Genomic DNA, 19,820 nt, shown 5'->3' on the forward strand with positions numbered 1-19,820 from the left:
CATGTTGGCTATAAAAAAGTCGTAATTTCAAACGTCGAATACGTGCAGAGAGCCAGAATTTGGCTCCAAAATATAGCTCAGGCCTCGAAATTGGGATATTTGGGATGTTTCCAAAACTGCAGGGGAGTTTGTGCAAAATGTGACTCACTGCCGCTATCAAGACTTGGCATATGCTGGGTATAAAAAGTCGTAATTTGAAACTGCGTATACGTGCATAGAGCCAGAATTTGGCTCGAAAATACGGCTCAGGCCTCGAAATTGGGATGTTTAGGATATTTTGAAAACTGCAGGGAGGTTTGGGTCAAATGTCACCAAACGCCGCTTTCAGTACATCGCATATGTTGGGTATAAAAAAGTCGTAATTTAAAACTGCGAATACGTGCAGAGAGCCAGAATTTGGCTCCAAAATATGGCTCAGGCCTCGAAATTGGAATATTTCGGATATTTTGAAAGCTGCAGGGGAGTTTGTGCAAAATGTGACTCTCTGCCGCTATCAAGACTTGGCATATGTTGGGTATAAAAAAGTCGTAATTTAAAACTGCAAATACGTGCAGAGAGCCAGAATTTGGCTCCAAAATATGGCTCAGGCCTCAAAATTGAGATGTTTGGGATATTTTGAAAACTGCAGTGGGGATTGGGACAAATGTGACCAACCGCCGCTTTCAGAACTTGGCATATGTTGGGTATAAAAAAGTGATGTGGAAAGCATGGGGGATTTTTGTTTATATTGCAGAATGGTGACTGATAGGGGCTAGTGCGTGATGCTTTCCTACTAATCCAGACCCACTCAGATGCACCTGCTATATTTAGATCAACAACACTGCTGATCTATGATTCATCCAGTGTCTAATGTCACTTAGTGGAGAGATTTAGCAAGAGGTCAGCAGCAGATCAACTTTTTCTAAATACCATGTTGGCGATCACAGCAAACAATGAGGGTGAAAAAAAGTTCATTTGCTGAGAGATTGTAATTCAGTAGAACTCCATTCACACTGACTGATGCCAAAATCTAATATATCCATATCAGCCTGGATAGCTCCAGGGAGCCTCTGGCTCTCGCCATGTAAATGATGTTTCATTACATTCATTTTTTTTTTTACCCTGTCTGTAAGACATCGTTTTCTACAGATAAAATAATAACTATTTGGTATTTTTGAACATCATTCTCATAAATTTCTGCTCTGTTTAATTGAAGCCTTTTTATTTCAGCCATCCAACTATTATGAAGCTAAATGAGCTACGTAACAGCAATCCACGATTAGCAGAACTCACTACCAAACAGGTAAGTGGGAGGGATGAAGTTTGATGCAAATGACAGATAAGGACACACTTTAAAAGGATTCAGTATAAGTAGACAAATAAACACACAATTTAACAGGAGCATCTCTAAGCAGTAGCGTATATACTAAGCCTACAAACATAGGATTATGCCTAAACAGTAGGAGTGAGTGCTCCCAAAGACACAAAGCCAGTGTTCTAAACACTTATATTCGTCGAGCCCTTACCCACTGCTCAGAATGGAGCAACGTGAGTACGGAGTTTGAAAGTTAACTGAAGTGTTGGTGAACAATGGATATAGCAACAAAGAAATAAACGCCACATAAGATGACACCTGGACCAGGTACAATCCTGAACCTAGAACAGAAACCACAACACCTCCAATAATATTATATTACAAATCGGATTTGGAAGGAAGGATTGGGCTACAGGAAGGATTGGGCTACAGGAAGGATTGGTCTACAAGAAGGATTGGGCTACAGGAAAGATTGGGCTACAGGAAGGATTGAGCTACAGGAAGGATTGGTCTACAGGAAGGATTGGTCTACAGGAAGGATTGAGCTACATGAAGGATTGGTCTACAGGAAGGATTGGGCTACAAGAAGGATTGGGCTACAGGAAAGATTGGGCTACAGGAAGGATTGAGCTTCATCTCCAAATGTATATTTGCCAGATAATTTGGCACTAAAAACAAAACGCATATATTATTGTTTAGACTAAATCCGCTACTCATTACTTTCCTGAAGTTGTCGTATATACACTACAAAATCTGCGTGTAAATCACCACAATTAACACGTGATGAAAATGTGAGTGACAGACTACGAAGGAAGAATTGAAACAGGAATTTCTTTAAGTATTTTCGTATTTAATAATACATCTTCAGAAGGGTGTTTCAATTCTTCCTTCGAGGTCTGACACTGTCACTACAGAACATGAATGTATTTCAAATCAAATCAAATGTTTATTTAGGTAAGGTACATACATACAAGAGATTTTACAAAGAGTGATGGATTTATAGATAGGGCTAGTACATACAATGCCTAAAGCCACTATTACGCAAAGCGTTTCGGGCATGAAACGTTGCAACAATGAATAATGAGAGCAATTATTATATGGATGGCGTAATAACAGGGGAACATTAGCGCCTCTGGTGGTCAGATGCTTAACTGTATTAGAGGTTGACAGTTTAGATATTATAGTGAAGTAAGGGTGAGTGGCGCGTCTGGGAGTCCCACTTCTTAACGTGTGGCTCAGTTGTCGACCAGCCGCCGCCTGGCAAGGGTCACGTTGATTACCAGTGTGCAAAAAATAAATGTGTTACAGATATCATTAATCAATCATAATATAGAAAGCATTGTTCGGGGTGTGTACTTCATGTTGTTATTCGTTATTATTTTGTATATTATATGTATTTAGACAAAATATAGAGGAGGTTGTCAGGTGGCAGCCATAGGTGTACCCGCTAGTTAAGTCATTAGGGCGCTTGTGGTGGCCTTAATAGCCATGCCAGTAGTTAGCCAGCAATCTTAAGGTTATCTTGAGATGATTTCGGGGCATAACGTCCCCCGCGGCCCGGTCCTCGACCAAGCCTTCTTTTTCTTACACATCCCCAGGAAGCAGCAGCCCATAGCAGCTGTCTAACTCCCAGGTACTTATTTACTGATAGGTAAACAGGGTCATCAGGGTGAAAGAAAGTGCCCATTTGTTTCAGATCGAACCCGGAACCTCAGGATTACGATTACGAAGCGCTGTCCACTCGGCTGTCAGGCCCCTTAAAACAACCCAAAGAGAAATCTTCGACATATTTTGATGAAAATCTGAATGAAACGAAAAATTTTGGCCACAGATTGTGTGAAGATGGTGGGGGGGGGGGATTGAGGGGGTGCAGGTTAGTATGATGAGCATGATTCAGAATGATGGAAGGAGAAGGGCTCCTATGATGAACTGACCTAAGGGCCACCATCTACAGTGGCCTCGACGGGGACAGGACGGCGGCGCCTTGCCAAAGGTCAGCCTTCCTACTCCCCCCCCCCCTTATTTTATTGAGGATTTGTCTTGTGTATATTGTGAACAAGAGGAATGACTCGGCATTTACGACTTGAGTGGTTAAGCGGGTTCATGGGTTAATAATCCTATGGGGGAAACAACACATCTATTTTCTGTGTTACATTGTGGCTTGTTGAGCTTGAAGCTGTTGTCCAGCCTGTCTGTGTCAAATATGGCATTTTAGAGAAGTGGTCTGTATTAATAGCCTCCAATTTGGTCAGTATTATAATTTTTTTTTTTTTTTAATTTGTAATACTGACCAAGTTGGAGGTTATAAATACAAAGCACTTCTCTAAAAGACTTTACAAAGTATAAAGCAATGCATTAAAATAGTATTACAAAGGCCTCGGCTGTTATTTATTTATTTATATATCTATAAGAAGTTACATTGGGTTTCTGAGAGTACATGGCATGATGTGTTTACATTCTTGTAAAGCCACTAGTACGCATAGCGCTTCGGGCAGGGCCTTAATCTAACAGATAATATTAAGGAGGTAATTTCTAGCAAAATTTATAGGGTAATCTATCAAAATCTATAACAATTTAAACATTTATAGTGTTAATCCTTCAAAGATTCGTGGTAGTGACAGTTGAACAAGTTCTGGCATGATTGTTGTTGCTGTCTTGAACTTTCTCCAAAGCGGAAAATCATTGATATCTTTTTGAAGTGAAGTTTCCATATTAGGACACAGTAGGCCAGATAAGACCACAACAGAGACTCGTACAGTTCAATATTCATTGTTGCTCGTTTCAGTCAAAGATTCGTTTAACTATTCTTAAGGATTGTTTTCATATTAACTGTGAGTCCCAGATGTTCAATGGCTGGTACATCATAATTCCTAGGTAATATTTACTTAAATTTACCAGAGGGCCACCCTTTCTCCATAGTGTCCTCTACGGCAACAGGAAGCCGGCGGCTTGTCAAAGGTTCCCCTACGGTTCCTGAGGAGTTTGTCTATCTGTATTTTGAGCGCGCAAACTGTTGCATTATGACATTAAAGGTAGTTTGATAATATGCACAACGTGTTTTGTAGCTAAGGTAAAGGTGACTTGTAATGTTTAGCAACAAGTCACCCTAGATTGTTTAGTGTGTTGACGACGACATTTCGGTCCTGGACCATTCTCAAGTCGACTTGTGAATGGTCCAGGACGGACCGAAACGTCGTCATCCCTTCACCTGCTAGTGTGTGGTCTGGTCAAACTACTTCAGCCACGTTATTGTGACTCATCGCCTGCACTTAGTGTGTTAACGACTGGGGCGATGGAATGGTCATATCAGGATGGCAATTGTGCAAATAAATGTGGAAGATAATTGTTTCCATCTTGTTTACTCTGCGATATGAAATGGTTTCACCTGTAAATGGTAATTTTTGACAATGTAATCACTAGGCTTCTAACGTTGGTTTGGTGCTCAGAGACCATATACTGTACTTAAGAGGTTTTAAGCATGTTATTAATATAATTTAGGCCAATAAACAGCTAAATAAATTAATAATACACAGTACGTTTATCTAAGGTTAGCTAAAGGTTTGTTTTAGTGGAAGACCGTAATAAGATAATGTGTTTCTATGTAACTTTAAATGAACATTGATGCTTAACCATAGCCTCATGAGTCATAGACAAAAATGTATTCCGTTAGGCTATTGCAGTCTTATCAGTCTTGCCTACTCGCTATTGTTGATACAATCTGTAATTAATCTCCATTGCAATTTCACCTTTTCCAGTGATTGGTTCCAGTGTTCTTGAAATTCATAATTGTATTTTCCTACTCGATTGTATTTGAAATAAACTTTATACTTACCCTGGTGCTACATAGCCTTCCTGGTTTGGTGCATTCTTTTGATGATTACTTATACTTGCCCTTAATATATGTAAAAAAATATTTTTTCAGGAGTGTGGCCCGTGTGGACACGTGTTGGATCAGAGGAGTCAAGGTAAAGTGCTTATTTAACAACTAGTTCTGGGGAGGAGCGGGTGGAACTAGATGGACGTAGTCAACTTCACACTCTTGTTACACTTACACTGGTTTGTGCCTCGGAGAGGCTGCAGGATCCAGTAAGTTCAGTAGAACTTCGGTTTCAACTCCTTTTGACCATGTCGTAGCTCAGTCGATTACGGCAGCGTCTGGGATGCTCTCGGACGCAGGTTCGAATCCTCATCCCGGCCCTTGTGGATTTGTACACTCTTGTTAACAGGCTGAGAGCTTTTCTTTCCCATAGATTTATTTATAGAAGAGTTAGCAATAAGTCGGCTGGGTTTATTAACGTATTGTTTTTAGGTCCCATTTAGATTATGCAGTTCAGTTTTGGTCGCCATGCTAAAGAATGGACATAATTCACTAGAACACGACAGTTAGGATGACAAAGTTAATCCCGCAAATTAGAAAGCTTCTGTATGAAGAGATGTTGGAAAAACCTTAACGTGACATGATTGAAGTGTACAAGTAGTTAATGGGCATAACAAGGGAGTTATTGATAAGGCTTTAAATGAAGATAAGTTTAGATTTAGGAAATACCTGGGTAAATACTGGTTTGGTAACTGGGTTGTGAATTTGTGGAACAAATTACTGGATCATGTGCAGACGACGAGTCACAATAACGTGGCTGAAGTATGTTGACCAGACCACACACTAGAAGGTGAAAGGACAACGACGTTTCGGTCCGTCCTGGATCATTCTCAAGTCTATTGTGGATCATACTACTGGATCACTGGATCATAATAGGCATAGGAATCTTTGATTGGTGTAAGCTTAGGTTAGACGTATATGAATGAGTGTGGGTGGATATAAATAGGAAGTGCCACGTGCAGAACAATAGGCCATCTGCAGTTTCTTGACTTACGTTCTACTAGTTTACACTCAGAACGCGACTCTCCAATCAGCTTACATCTGTATCCTCAATTGCTGCTAGGTGATCAAAGGCGAACATTTAACCTTGAATGTTTTATCCAAACCAAATGATGGGTAGCAAAGATGTATGGTAAGGTAAAAGTTGGGTGGCGAGGAAAGTTTTGGGGTGGTGAAGACTTAGAATATTGTTCAATGTGGGTGACAAAGACTTGCTGTGAAGAGTAGGTAAAGAATAAATTGAGAGATAGGAGAATTACCTTAAGATTAGGCTTGGACTGGCTGGCATATGCATTATACATCATTAATGCATATATGCCAGGGAAGGGGGGGGGGGAGATCTCCCCAAAGGCATAAACTGCTAGGTCAGGTAATCCACAAACTCATCTCCAATGACTCCAAGGTCATGGGAAGCTTGACCTTCCCCTGAAGTTGCACCCACCGTTATATCTGTCTGTATGGGCTGTTTTGCCGCAGGTTGCACAGTGTGCTTCATTATGGCAGGTGAGGCGACTGTGCCCCAATAGATAACAAGCGTAACATCGTAACACGAGGAAGTTGTAGGGCTGGACCTGATACGAGGTCCTGTGTAGTGCCACCCGATCAGGGAGGGGCCCATCGAACTCTACACGGACCATGGATGTCGGGTTTGCTGCTCCGTGAATCCTGGTAACTTCCAATAATCCCGCTGATGCACCCCCTAACACATGCAGAGCGGTCTGGATGTTATCCACATCAACACTCTGGTCATTGGGCCAATCTTCCCATACCGGGCCCGAGACTGCTCCTGCGACAATACCTGTCGGCACCTGACGGGCCAGTCCCCCAACTTAATAATGTCGGGTACACGGATGTGTGATAGAGCCTCCTTTTTGATGTGTAGCTTCAGTGCTGCACCCCTACCCAGGGTACACGCGGTCTCAGGCAGGCAATGTGACCACAATACCAAAGCCTCAATTGCTGCACCTAAGGTACGAGGATTTGCAACCACGCACTGAGCTGATTCTGACTGGATTAGGACAACCACAAACGAGGAATGAGGTACCACAAGAGAAAGGTCTTCTGAAGGCAAAGGCATTCTCTTAGCATCTCGCTTTGGCGCAGCATCAGCCGACTCATTTTCCAGCAGACGTTTTCCTCTCTGCGACTTGCTGTCAACGTACATGGCGCCCCTGCTCGGGGAGGCGTCCATTAGGGAGGCTCCGGCCTCCCCCGGTGCTGTGAGCCCCAGGGTAGCTGCAGTGAGCACACACTGGCCCAAAAAAGCCATCTGAATTAAAAAATGAGCTCCAGGCGAGGTGTGGAAAGAAAGTCCAGCCAGGGGCGTTCAATCTGCGCGCTAAGATGGCCGACCTTCGGGCGGGAATCTCCTCCACAACCAAATCTTTTATTGAGGAGTTGTTGCCAACCTACTTTTATCTGGCATGTATTATGCCAGTTTTCGCCTCGCATAATTTTTTCTCATTTGGAAAATACATTATTATCTTCACTATAAATTACTACTATAGTGTGTCATTTCTGCTCACACTCATCTCTAAATAAAATGATTACAAATATTTCCAAAGACAAAAACCCTCCAACTCCAACTCCAAGAGGGAAGAGGCGGGCTGGATGAGGCAGTTTATGTCTTTGGAAATATTTGTAATCATTTTATTTAGAGATGAGTGTGAGCAGAAATGACACACTATAGTAGTAATTTATAGTGAAGATAATAATGTATTTTCCAAATGAGAAAAAATTATGCGAGGCGAAAACTGGTATAATACATGCCAGATAAAAGTAGGTTGGCAACAACTCCACAATAAAAGATTTGGTTGTGGAGGAGATTCCCGCCTGAAGGTCGGCCATCTTGGCGCGCAGATTGAACGCCCCTGGCTGGACTTTCTTTCCACACCTCGCCTGGAGCTCATCTTTGAATTCAGATGGCTTTTTTTGGGCCAGTGTGTGCTCACTGCAGCTACCCTGGGGCTCACAGCACCGGGGGAGGCCGGAGCCTCACTAATGGAACACAATGAATGAACATATGGAAGGTATTTAAAGGCCGTCGGGTTTTGTCATTTAATTACAAAGAATAGACTCTGACAAATAATAACATTAACATACTCTATTAGGTCAATACACTTCCAATACCCATAGACCACTTGACCTCCGCGATCACCACTTGCACTCGTAACTTCCGCCTAAGTCCCTAATACGGAATGATTACTACAACGCTCCACACCCGGTTAGTCTTTCATTCAATACTCACATACTGCAGACTTAACTTGGTCACAAAGATCACATCAGGTTCTCGCGTAGCTGTCTGCTACACTTCGCTGCTGCCACAAACGGAGATCCAGAGGACTTTTCGGTTCAACTCCCACAATCAGACTGGCTCCAATCAGCCATCTACCTCAACCATTTCACCCCGCCTCTCAAAGAATGTATAATCCGATTAGCCTTATCCCTAGAGCGGTAACCTTGATCCTAGAAGCCTGACGATGAATAATTCCATTTTCTAGGAATTATTAATTTGGCTAAACAGCTTCGGTCTTAATCCATTGACCTTTCTTAGATATGTGATCCATAGTCTGTCTACTTAACATGTACTTCCAATCATCATTCGTTAAGTGTTGTAGTAATGATCCTCTAGCTAATAATTCCTACTAACTTGTGGATTACAACACCACTCCCCTCCTTAAACACGCATATGTCCCCATATGCATCATTGCAATGGTTCCATTGGTGCAAGGACCTGGAGGATGCACCCACCATATGTGTACAACTAAAAAATCATCCAATAAGTTCATCATACACACGATGAAATAAATTAAAATTTTCCCCGACATGACTCACAACACTTCTTCAACATATACATTATATTCACATCATAGCACAGGTAAAATAGTCTGTAATAAATTTTCCCATCTCCAACAATGCACATATACCTAAACTGCTGACATATAATTACATACAAACATAACCATAAAATTACATGGACCAGAATGCTGGCACTTGAACAGAAATGACACTAGTCATTAATATATACACAACACATATATATATCTAAGGTTCTTCATCCTTAGTAACAAGTTAATAATTTAACATCCTGCCTGTACTGTTGACATAAGGGCTTAAAATGATCACACAATGTTTCACTGGCCTCCTCCACAATTGGCAGCATCACTTGTCTTCGTGTCCCTTGGTTGCAACCCGTTCTCGCAAATTCGTAAAGTCAATATTGACTTATTAACTACGTGCATAGGTGATATACTAAACATAATAGATACCCTTAAAAAGATTCATAGAAAACACCGACCTTACCTAACCTTGTTAGTATCTTAAGATAAGCATCTTATTGCTTCGTAATTACAATTATTACTTAACCTATACCTATTATAGGTTAGGTAATAATTGTAATTACGAAGCAATAAGATGCTTATCTTAACATACTAAGTAGGTTAGGTAAGGTCGGTGTTTTCTATGAAGCTTTTCAAGGGAAACTATTATGTTAAGTATGTCACCTATGAACATATTTAATAAGTCAATATTGACTTATTAAATTTGCGAGAACGGGTTGCTTGGTTGCTAGGTCATAGATCCTCCATGACCCAGACAAAACCCAGGCTGTCATGCCTGGTGAATGTTGTCAATGTCCCATCGTTGCTCTGAGCTAACGTGATCCTGCCCTCCAGAGCAACGGAGATTCCTACCCCAGGTTCATGTTCCCTCGGGTCTGTGCTGACGTCTCGTTCCAGGGCACCAATCCCAGAACGCTGTAGATACCTCACAGCTCTCTGGTCATCCTTCCTTGCTGTGCTCACCACAGCTGTAGCACATTGCTCTAGGACCATCTGCCCAGAGTGTGTCCACCTGTATTCACACCTTCCCGACCGCTGTACCTGCAAAATATTCCCTCGGAGCCCCCGGGCTCGATCCCATTATTACATAACCCCCTCGGCTCCTTACTCTCTCCCCGTATATAGCCTGAGCGCAGCTGCAAAACCATTGCAGCTGGACCTTATCCCTGCTTTGATGTCAGGGGGCGAATTTCGCCTGTAACGTCACGTTGGCTTCACTTCCTCCCCCTTTTTTTCTAGAATAACAGAGTGTAGCCTCATAGCTTCCCTTCTACTCTACCTGAAGCTCTGTGACATGATCCCGGGCGACCTACTCAAGCCTAACACTCAGTAATGGTGCCGATGAGGTAATATACAGTATATACATACACATACAGTATATTCATACACATACATTATCACAATAAATACCTCATTAAAATCATTTCACAACTAATGTCACTAAAGCATCATACTGCCACTGGCTCGCCTCTAGCGAGATTCCTGTAACAACTTAATTAATGAGAGATTAGTATAACTACTTGGCTCGCCCACTGCATCAACACCTGAAATTTTGAAATTCTACATTGTAATCTTATTCATAAGACTTACCCACTCCGACACACCATCACCTCTGGTCAACCCAACCACTGATGACCTCATTATAACACCACGTCTCTCAACAGCCAGGCTCTGCGTCCTGACGCACCTGACCTCATTATACCGATACTCACCGTACCCACCACCACCTGGCCTCCTGTGCCGCTATGTACTCCATAACACCACACTCCATACCAGGCGTCCAAACGCCACAACACTACACCACCCACTACACATGCTACTCTACACAACACTCTACACACTACCCCACACTCTACAAAACTACCATGGCCATGCACTACTCAACACCACACTCTACACACTACCCCACACTCTACAAAACTACCATGGCCATGCACTACTCAACACCACACTCTACACACTACCCCACACTCTACAAGACTACCATGCCCATGCACTACTACACACCACACTCTACACACTACCCCACACTCTATAAAAACTACCATGCCCATGCACTACTCAACACCACACTCTACCCCACACTCTACAAAAACTACCGTGCCCATGCACCACTACACACCACACTCTACACACTACCCCACACTCTATAAAAACTACCATGGCCATGCACTACTCAACACCACACTCTACACACTACCCCACACTCTATAAAAACTACCATGCCCATGCACTACTACACACCACACTCTACACACTACCCCACACTCTATAAAAACTACCATGCCCATGCACTACTCAACACCACACTCTACCCCCACACTCTACAAAAACTACCGTGCCCATGCACCACTACACACCACACTCTACACACTACCCCACACTCTATAAAAACTACCATGGCCATGCACTACTCTACAGTACATACTATGCTCCTTCTGTGTTCATGACCCCACGAGAGCGGGTCGGATAGCGATGTGTCACCGTCGCCTGTGGACCTTGTCCCCGGTCCTGCGAAGGCTGCTCTGTGTTATCTACCCTTGATTGCCAACTCCTCGTACCCCTACCTATGTTCTCAGCCGCTGGTGTGCTCTCCCCTGGCACACACTCCGTAGGGTATGGCTCCTCACTTACCTGACCGGTCAGTGTATAGACGCGGTCTGGGTGACAGGAGAACACATGCCCTGTGTTTAGCACCTTAACCTTAACTTCTGCATTCTTTTTGCTAATTACCCGACATGGCCCCACAAACTTGGGTGCCAACTTACCTTCTGCCTGGGCGTGCATCTGCTTCACGAATACCCTATCACCTTCACTGATCACCTTTGCTTGGACCTTGTTCCGCGCATTATAATATGCCTCTGCTACCTCTGTCGACTTTCTTAAATGTAGTTTCACCAAGTCAAATGCCTTGGTTGCTCGCCTACAGACAACACTTTTGAAGTCTAACGCATAGCATGGCGGTTGCTTGCTTGTGAACGTCGTGAACGGAAGTCGGGGATCGAACCCATGCAACAAAAAATGCGGGGTTTCTCCCACCGACCTATTGAACGCCGTATTGAGCGCCGACTCCACCATCGACAAACTCTGATCCCATGCAAGTACATCATCAGCAGCCAAATGCCGCAGAATACTGATTCCTTCAGCATTGTGTCTTTCAACCAAACCATTCGCCGATGGTCGATATGCCAGCACTGGAGTATGTTTGAATTGATACACACTCGCGATGCTTTGAAATACTTGATTGATAAACTCTGACCCTTGGTCTGACACAACTTGTTGAGGAGCCCCAAACCTGGTTAACACACTTTCCACCATGGCCTGGGTCACATCCTCTGCCGACTTAGAACGGAGTGCACTCACCACAGTGAACCGTGTGAGTGCATCCACTGCTACAAATATGTACCTCGCCCCGGAATGAGCTTGTGGTAGCGGCCCAATGAGATCTATGTGTACTCTCTCGAAGGGAGTACTCACCTCCGTCCACCTACGCAAAGGTTCCGCCCCCAACCTATGTGCCTTTTACCTCAGACAACTGTCACAAGAGGCTACATAGACCTTGATATCTTTACCCATGGATGGCCAATAGAACCTTTGACGTGCCCTCTGCAACGTCTTGGACTCCCCTCCATGGCCTGCTGCTGGGATGTTATGACACAGATACATTGCAGTCCTCTGGAACTCCGGTGTCAAGACTGCCTGGTATACTGGTTCAGACCGTATACCCGAAACCCTACCAAGATGATACAACACCTCATCTTCAACCACAAACTCATCCTCTGGTGCTGGAAGTGACTTCCTCAACTCCGCACGCTGACCCCTCAAAAACTTCCTTACCTCCCCCACAGGGGGTGACCTTCCTGACTTCGTATCAACTCCCTCACATTCCACGACACATCTTCCTCCCCCCTTTCACTCACCACTGCTACATTGTGACACCTTGACAACGTGTCAGCGACCACATTGCTTTTCCCTGGTACATGTTCAAAGTTTGTAATGTTAAACTCTGAGAGCGAGGTAACCCACCGTGCCAGTCGCTGACAAGGCTCCTTGGACTCGAACACATACTTAAGGGGTTTGTGATCGCTTCTGAGACAAATTTCATGTCCAAGCAAGATGTACCGATTCCGTTGTAATATGAATGTGATCGCTAGCGCTTCCCTCTCAATCGTACTATAGTTCCTCTCTGCAGGACATAGTACTCGTGAACAAAATGCAATGGGACGCTCCCGTCCTCGCTCATCCACCTGAGCTACCACACCACCTATCGCTGCGCCAGAAGCATCCGCATACACCAGAAACGGTTTGCTAAAATCTGGGTGCGCCAAGATACTGCGAGAGCTGACAGCAGCCCTCAGTACCTGGAACGCCTGCTGTTGTTCCTTCCCCCTCACGAACTCTGCAAGTCCACTGATCTCATGTAATGGTCTTGCAATTTTTGACAAATCTTTAATAAATCGCCGATAATAGCTAACCAACCCCAGGAAAGATTTGCACTCTTTCTTGTTCTGTGGAACTGGGAACTCTTGAATATCCCTGGTTTTATCTGGCAATGGACTGATACCCATCCGGCCCACTGTATGACCCACCAATGTTACCCATTCTCCAAAAAAACTGCATTTTTCGAAATTCACTTTGAGGTTGTGTGACCTCAACCTTAGCAAGAGTTTCCTCACATTATGCATGTGCTCCTCTAATGACTTTCCCAGCACGATTACGTCATCGAGGTACAGCAACGCTGTGGGACCTATCAACCCCGATAACACACTCATCATTAGCCTACTGAACACAGCAGGTGCTGACTTCAACCCGGAAGGAAGTGGTTTATATTGCCAGAGCTCGTTGGAAGTGGTTTATATTGCCAGAGCTCGTTGGAAGTGGTTTATATTGCCAGAGGTCGTTGTTGGAAGTGGTTTATATTGCCAGAGCTCGTTGTTTATATTGCCAGAGGTCGTTGGAAGTGGTTTATATTGCCAGAGGTCGTTGGAAGTGGTTTATATTGCCAGAGGTCGTTGGAAGTGGTTTATATTGCCAGAGGTCGTTGTTTATATTGCCAGAGGTCGTTGGAAGTGGTTTATATTGCCAGAGGTCGTTGTTTATATTGCCAGAGGTCGTTGGAAGTGGTTTATATTGCCAGAGCTCGTTGGAAGTGGTTTATATTGCCAGAGGTCGTTGGAAGTGGTTTATATTGCCAGAGGTCGTTGGAAGTGGTTTATATTGCCAGAGGTCGTTGGAAGTTGTTTATATTGCCAGAGGTCGTTGGAAGTGGTTTATATTGCCAGAGCTCGTTGCAAGTGGTTTATATTGCCAGAGCTCGTTGCAAGTGGTTTATATTGCCAGAGCTCGTTGGAAGTGGTTTATATTGCCAGAGGTCGTTGGAAGTGGTTTATATTGCCAGAGGTCGTTGGAAGTGGTTTATATTGCCAGAGGTCGTTGGAAGTTGTTTATATTGCCAGAGGTCGTTGGAAGTGGTTTATATTGCCAGAGCTCGTTGGAAGTGGTTTATATTGCCAGAGGTCGTTGTTGGAAGTGGTTTATATTGCCAGAGGTCGTTGGAAGTGGTTTATATTGCCAGAGGTCGTTGGAAGTGGTTTATATTGCCAGAGGTCGTTGGAAGTTGTTTATATTGCCAGAGGTCGTTGGAAGTGGTTTATATTGCCAGAGCTCGTTGCAAGTGGTTTATATTGCCAGAGCTCGTTGCAAGTGGTTTATATTGCCAGAGCTCGTTGGAAGTGGTTTATATTGCCAGAGGTCGTTGGAAGTGGTTTATATTGCCAGAGGTCGTTGGAAGTGGTTTATATTGCCAGAGGTCGTTGGAAGTTGTTTATATTGCCAGAGGTCGTTGGAAGTGGTTTATATTGCCAGAGCTCGTTGGAAGTGGTTTATATTGCCAGAGGTCGTTGTTGGAAGTGGTTTATATTGCCAGAGGTCGTTGGAAGTGGTTTATATTGCCAGAGGTCGTTGGAAGTGGTTTATATTGCCAGAGGTCGTTGTTGGAAGTGGTTTATATTGCCAGAGGTCGTTGGAAGTGGTTTATATTGCCAGAGGTCGTTGTTGGAAGTGGTTTATATTGCCAGAGGTCGTTGTTGCACGCACTAAACGCTGTGACTTCCCTCGACTCTTCCTCCAGCGGTATCTGGTGATACCCACTGAGTAGGTCTAATGTGGTAAAATATTGTGTACCCTTCAAGTGTGTCAATGTGTCCTGTATGTTAGGTAATGGGTATGCTTCGTCCTGTATGTTAGGTAATGGGTATGCTTCGTCCTGTATGTTAGGTAATGGGTATGCTTCGTCCTGTATGTTAGGTAATGGGTATGCTTCGTCCTGTATGTTAGGTAATGGGTATGCTTCGTCCTGTATGTTAGGTAATGGGTATGCTTCGTCCTGTATGTTAGGTAATGGGTATGCTTCGTCCTGTATGTTAGGTAATGGGTATGCTTCGTCCTGTATGTTAGGTAATGGGTATGCTTCGTCCTGTATGTTAGGTAATGGGTATGCTTCGTCCTGTATGTTAGGTAATGGGTATGCTTCGTCCTGTATGTTAGGTAATGGGTATGCTTCGTCCTGTATGTTAGGTAATGGGTATGCTTCGTCCTGTATGTTAGGTAATGGGTATGCTTCGTCCTGTATGTTAGGTAATGGGTGTGCTTCGTCCTGTATGTTAGGTAATGGGTATGCTTCGTCCTGTATGTTAGGTAATGGGTGTGCTTCGTCCTGTATGTTAGGTAATGGGTATGCTTCGTCCTGTATGTTAGGTAATGGGTATGCTTCGTCCTGTATGTTAGGTAATGGGTATGCTTCGTCCTGTATGTTAGGTAATGGGTATGCTTCGTCCTGTATGTTAGGTAATGGGTATGCTTCGTCCTGTATGTTAGGTAATGGGTATGCTTCGTCCTTCGTCAGCTTGTTTATTCTGCGGAAATCTACGCATAACCTCACTCCCCCATTCTTTTTCCTGACTACTACGAAAGGGCTGTGCCACGGTGAACTGGATGGTTCAATGATATCATGCTCCCTTATCTCCTCTTTCACCTCCCTCTGGTGTGCCACTGGTATGCTATATGCTCTCATATATACTGGATGTGCGCCCTCTACGTCAATCCTATGTGCTCCTTGAGTAATGTACCCCGGGGGTTCCCCTCTCAACGCAAAAACATCCGGGAACTCCCTGACTAAGCCCCTTAAGGCTTCCTTAACCTCCCTTTCCATGGACATCCTATCCACTATTCCCATTAATTTATCCATTCTATCCTCATCGCCCTCACTCTGACTTACTGACATGGCTGCAATAATCTCCTCCACAGGGTGCCCCCACGCTACCTGTGCATGCTTACTCAAGGTGACTGGCCACCGAGAGGGATTAAAAACCCTCAACCGAATTACCCCTTCATTTATGTCTTCAATAGTCTCCATTATCACCAACCCTGCTGGATTATCCAATGGCTCAATTTGCACAACGTCTACTCCCTTGGCTTTACATGCCATTTTAATCACTAAGGATGCTTCTCCCGGAATGGTGACATCCTTGGGTACCGTGACTGCCCACTGTATATTCTGGTCCCCAGCCGAGTTACCACAGTTACCCCTCACTACTGCTACTCCTTCTCTACTCCTCACCTTGTTAACGTCTACCGCTTCACCCCCACATACCAATTTATTCCCCCTTGCGCTGAACGCTATGGTACATGAGTATTTTTCGAGGAAGTCAATTCCCAAGATAATGTTGGTATGTTTCAGCCCTATATCCTGTATTACTACAAAACTATGTTTAAACCATCTATCTTCTAGCTGGAAATCCACAGTTGTCTCACCCAACACCCGCAACGCATTATCCCCCACCGCCGTTAATCTCCTGTTGTTCGGTATCAGCCTGACGTCTGATCCTAACACGCTACGACTCATGATGGACACGGAAGCACCGGTGTCCACCAAGGCTGTATAGATAGTGCCCTTTAACCGTAAATGCACCTTTATGGGATGACTCGACCCGACGGTACACAACCACTGTCCGCCACCCCCTACTGTACACACTGGGTAATTAGGCGGAACAAAAAGCTTACACTGCCAGGCCTATACTAACAGTAGCGCCACAGGCCTATTAACTTACGTCAGAAGTGATTTACCGCACATTCTTGTGAGCACGTCACACAATGTACACACACAGTACCATCACTTTCATGTACAAACTGCAGCAGGCCACTTTTCATTCCTCAACGTATATGCCAGAAGCCAGAAACTCCATGTAACATTGTTCCCAGATCTAGACAATCATGGGACAATATACATGGGAGATTTTAATGCTAGATATATTACGCTGGGAGACAGTACTAACAACGATAATGGATGCAAATTTATCAAATATGTTTATGACAACAGATTAACCGTGTATACTACGGATACCCAAACTCATTTATTGGGAGGCAGACTTGATTATGTAATGGGTAGAAACCTTGTGCAAGATAGGATGAAATGTTCGTTGGTAAATCACTTAGTGATCACTATGCAGTTTCTGCTTCCTATGAGGTACAGTGTGATGTACCTAATAGACATCAGAGACGGAAAATGAATATTCCATATGGCTTGCATGACCACTTTATTAATTGTATATCAAAATGGTATCAAGATTACACAATAACGAATGTAGAAGCCTTCACCAGAGATCTCGTTGATACGATTACTACCTACTATGACACATGGGTGTGTTGGGGAACAGGTCGTAAGCCTAGCAGAAGTGGGCAACACCTACCACCACCCAAGTGGGTCCTTGACCCCGTATTTGTTAAAGAACATGAACGAGTAAAGCAACTTGGAGATACGTACAAACGAACCAAAGCACAAGGTGACTTGCATGCATTTCTAGTTGCAAATAGAGAGGTGAGAGACATGAGCAACGTCATACGTAATAAACATTGGGAAGAGTTCCTACAAAGTATAAATGAGCAAACAACACTTGTTGAAGTTTGGGAAAAGATACGAAAAATCTCTAGAAGCAGCCCAACCAAACCGCTGCACCACAGCCCACTAGAACAAGCAAACATTCTCCTTGATCAATGGGCACTAACATCAAGCTACGACTCACTCCCAATTAACATACAGCACAAACTTGATGACACATGCCCCAACAGACAACGAACCATCAATCTTGCCTGTACAGCTATCGACGTGTCGGACCTTAATGATGTAACTGAATGGGAATTAAATCATGCACTAAAGATGGGAAAATCAACTGCTCCTGGAGAGGATGGTATTACTTACAGTCTACTGAGATTAGTCTCACACGTACCAGGTAATCCACTATTAGTGTTGTACAGAATGAGTTTACGTGAAGGAGTATTAACTGATGCTTGGACAAAGAGTGTCATTGTTCCTATCCCCAAACCACACTCAGATAATTATAGACCCATATCTTTAACATCGTGTGTTTGTAAAGTGCTTGAACGTATTGTTCTAAACCGACTCATGTATCGTATACAGGGGCACCTGTCACCCCAACTGTTTGGATTTATGCCTTGGCTCAGTACACAACACTGTTTTGCTGAGTACTTCGCACATATTGAAGCTTCCCCCCAAACAGTCTTCATCGACCTAGCAGCAGCTTTTGATACAGCAAACAGAGAAATCATACTGGAACAGCTTGCCGAGCTGGGAATACAAGGAAAATTACTGAAATGGATAAAGGGCTATTTGTCTAATCGAACAGCATATGTTTTGTTTAATGGTGTTAAAAGCACAGAGAGCAAACACTTTGAACTGGGAACTCCACAAGGAGGGGACCTCAGTCCCTTGTTGTTCAACGTTCTGATGCATAAACTTATTAAAGATCTTCCAACTAATAATGAAGACACTGTCATTTGTTATGCTGATGATATATGTTTACAGGCTGCCACCGAGCCTAGAATGTCAGTTCTGCTCGACGCTTTTGCTACTAGAGCTGAGGAATGTGGCCTCCTTATCTCTGTACAGAAAACTCGTGCCCTCATTCCATGTGGTATTCCACCAGCCAATTATCATATAGATGGGCGAGCACTTGAGAACTGCGAGTCTTACAGATACCTTCGTGTCCCCCATTAACGACCCTGGGTACCTTTCTTCTCTCAAGAGGAGACTTTGGGAGAGATTAAAGCCCTTGCGGGTCCTTGTTGGTGTCAATCATGGGCTTAACGTGAGACTTGCTAGAATGTTTTATGTATCATTTATACGCTCTGTGATTGACTACAATGCTCTACATCTCACACTGTATACTGACAAAGAGCTGAAATCTCTTGAAACCTTGCAAAATGAAGCTATGCGTCTCATCCTTGGGGCTCCAAAGTCCACGAGAATAGTTAACATGAGAGCAGAGTTAAAATTACCTACCATAAGTGAGAGAATCTTGTCTATTAGCACAGTTTTCGGCGTGAAGGCATTGAGTAGATCTAGACAACACATGAAGTTTCAAGCTAAACTTTCTAATATGCTACACTCACCTGAGGTCTATAGAAGAAGAACGATATCTGATTATGTATATTGGTTCTACAAGGTAGCCAACTCCATCAAAATATTAAATATGTACCCAACTCGACTAATGATTAATCAGCCAATTACTCCATGGGATAACTGGGATCTATCAGTTGATTTTGTAAATGCGCCCAAGAAAGATAGTGTGCACACTACCTTATTAAAACAGTTAACACTGAAAAACATCACTGAAAGTACTCAGAGTATGGGTAACGATGTTTATCAGTGCTATACCGACGGCTCTGTAGAAGAAGGTGGACGATGTACCGGATGTGCATGTAACATATTTGAACAATCTTCTCTCGTACATAC

The 19,820-nt window shown here is 43.6% G+C and overlaps 1 long non-coding RNA gene across 1 annotated transcript in view; it reads left to right on the forward strand.

Annotated features, from left to right (window-relative positions):
- The first annotated feature begins 2,191 nt into the window (after nucleotides 1-2,191).
- Nucleotides 2,192-19,820, forward strand: part of LOC138370675 (uncharacterized) — a 29,036-nt gene continuing 11,407 nt past the window's right edge. The window contains exons 1-2 of the long non-coding RNA XR_011230199.1: nucleotides 2,192-2,642; nucleotides 5,217-5,259. This is a non-coding gene — a long non-coding RNA (uncharacterized lncRNA). The remainder of the gene's footprint in view (nucleotides 2,643-5,216; nucleotides 5,260-19,820) is intronic.

The sequence above is a fragment of the Procambarus clarkii genome, chromosome 33 (genome assembly GCF_040958095.1).
Source record: "Procambarus clarkii isolate CNS0578487 chromosome 33, FALCON_Pclarkii_2.0, whole genome shotgun sequence".
Taxonomy (NCBI): domain Eukaryota; kingdom Metazoa; phylum Arthropoda; class Malacostraca; order Decapoda; family Cambaridae; genus Procambarus; species Procambarus clarkii.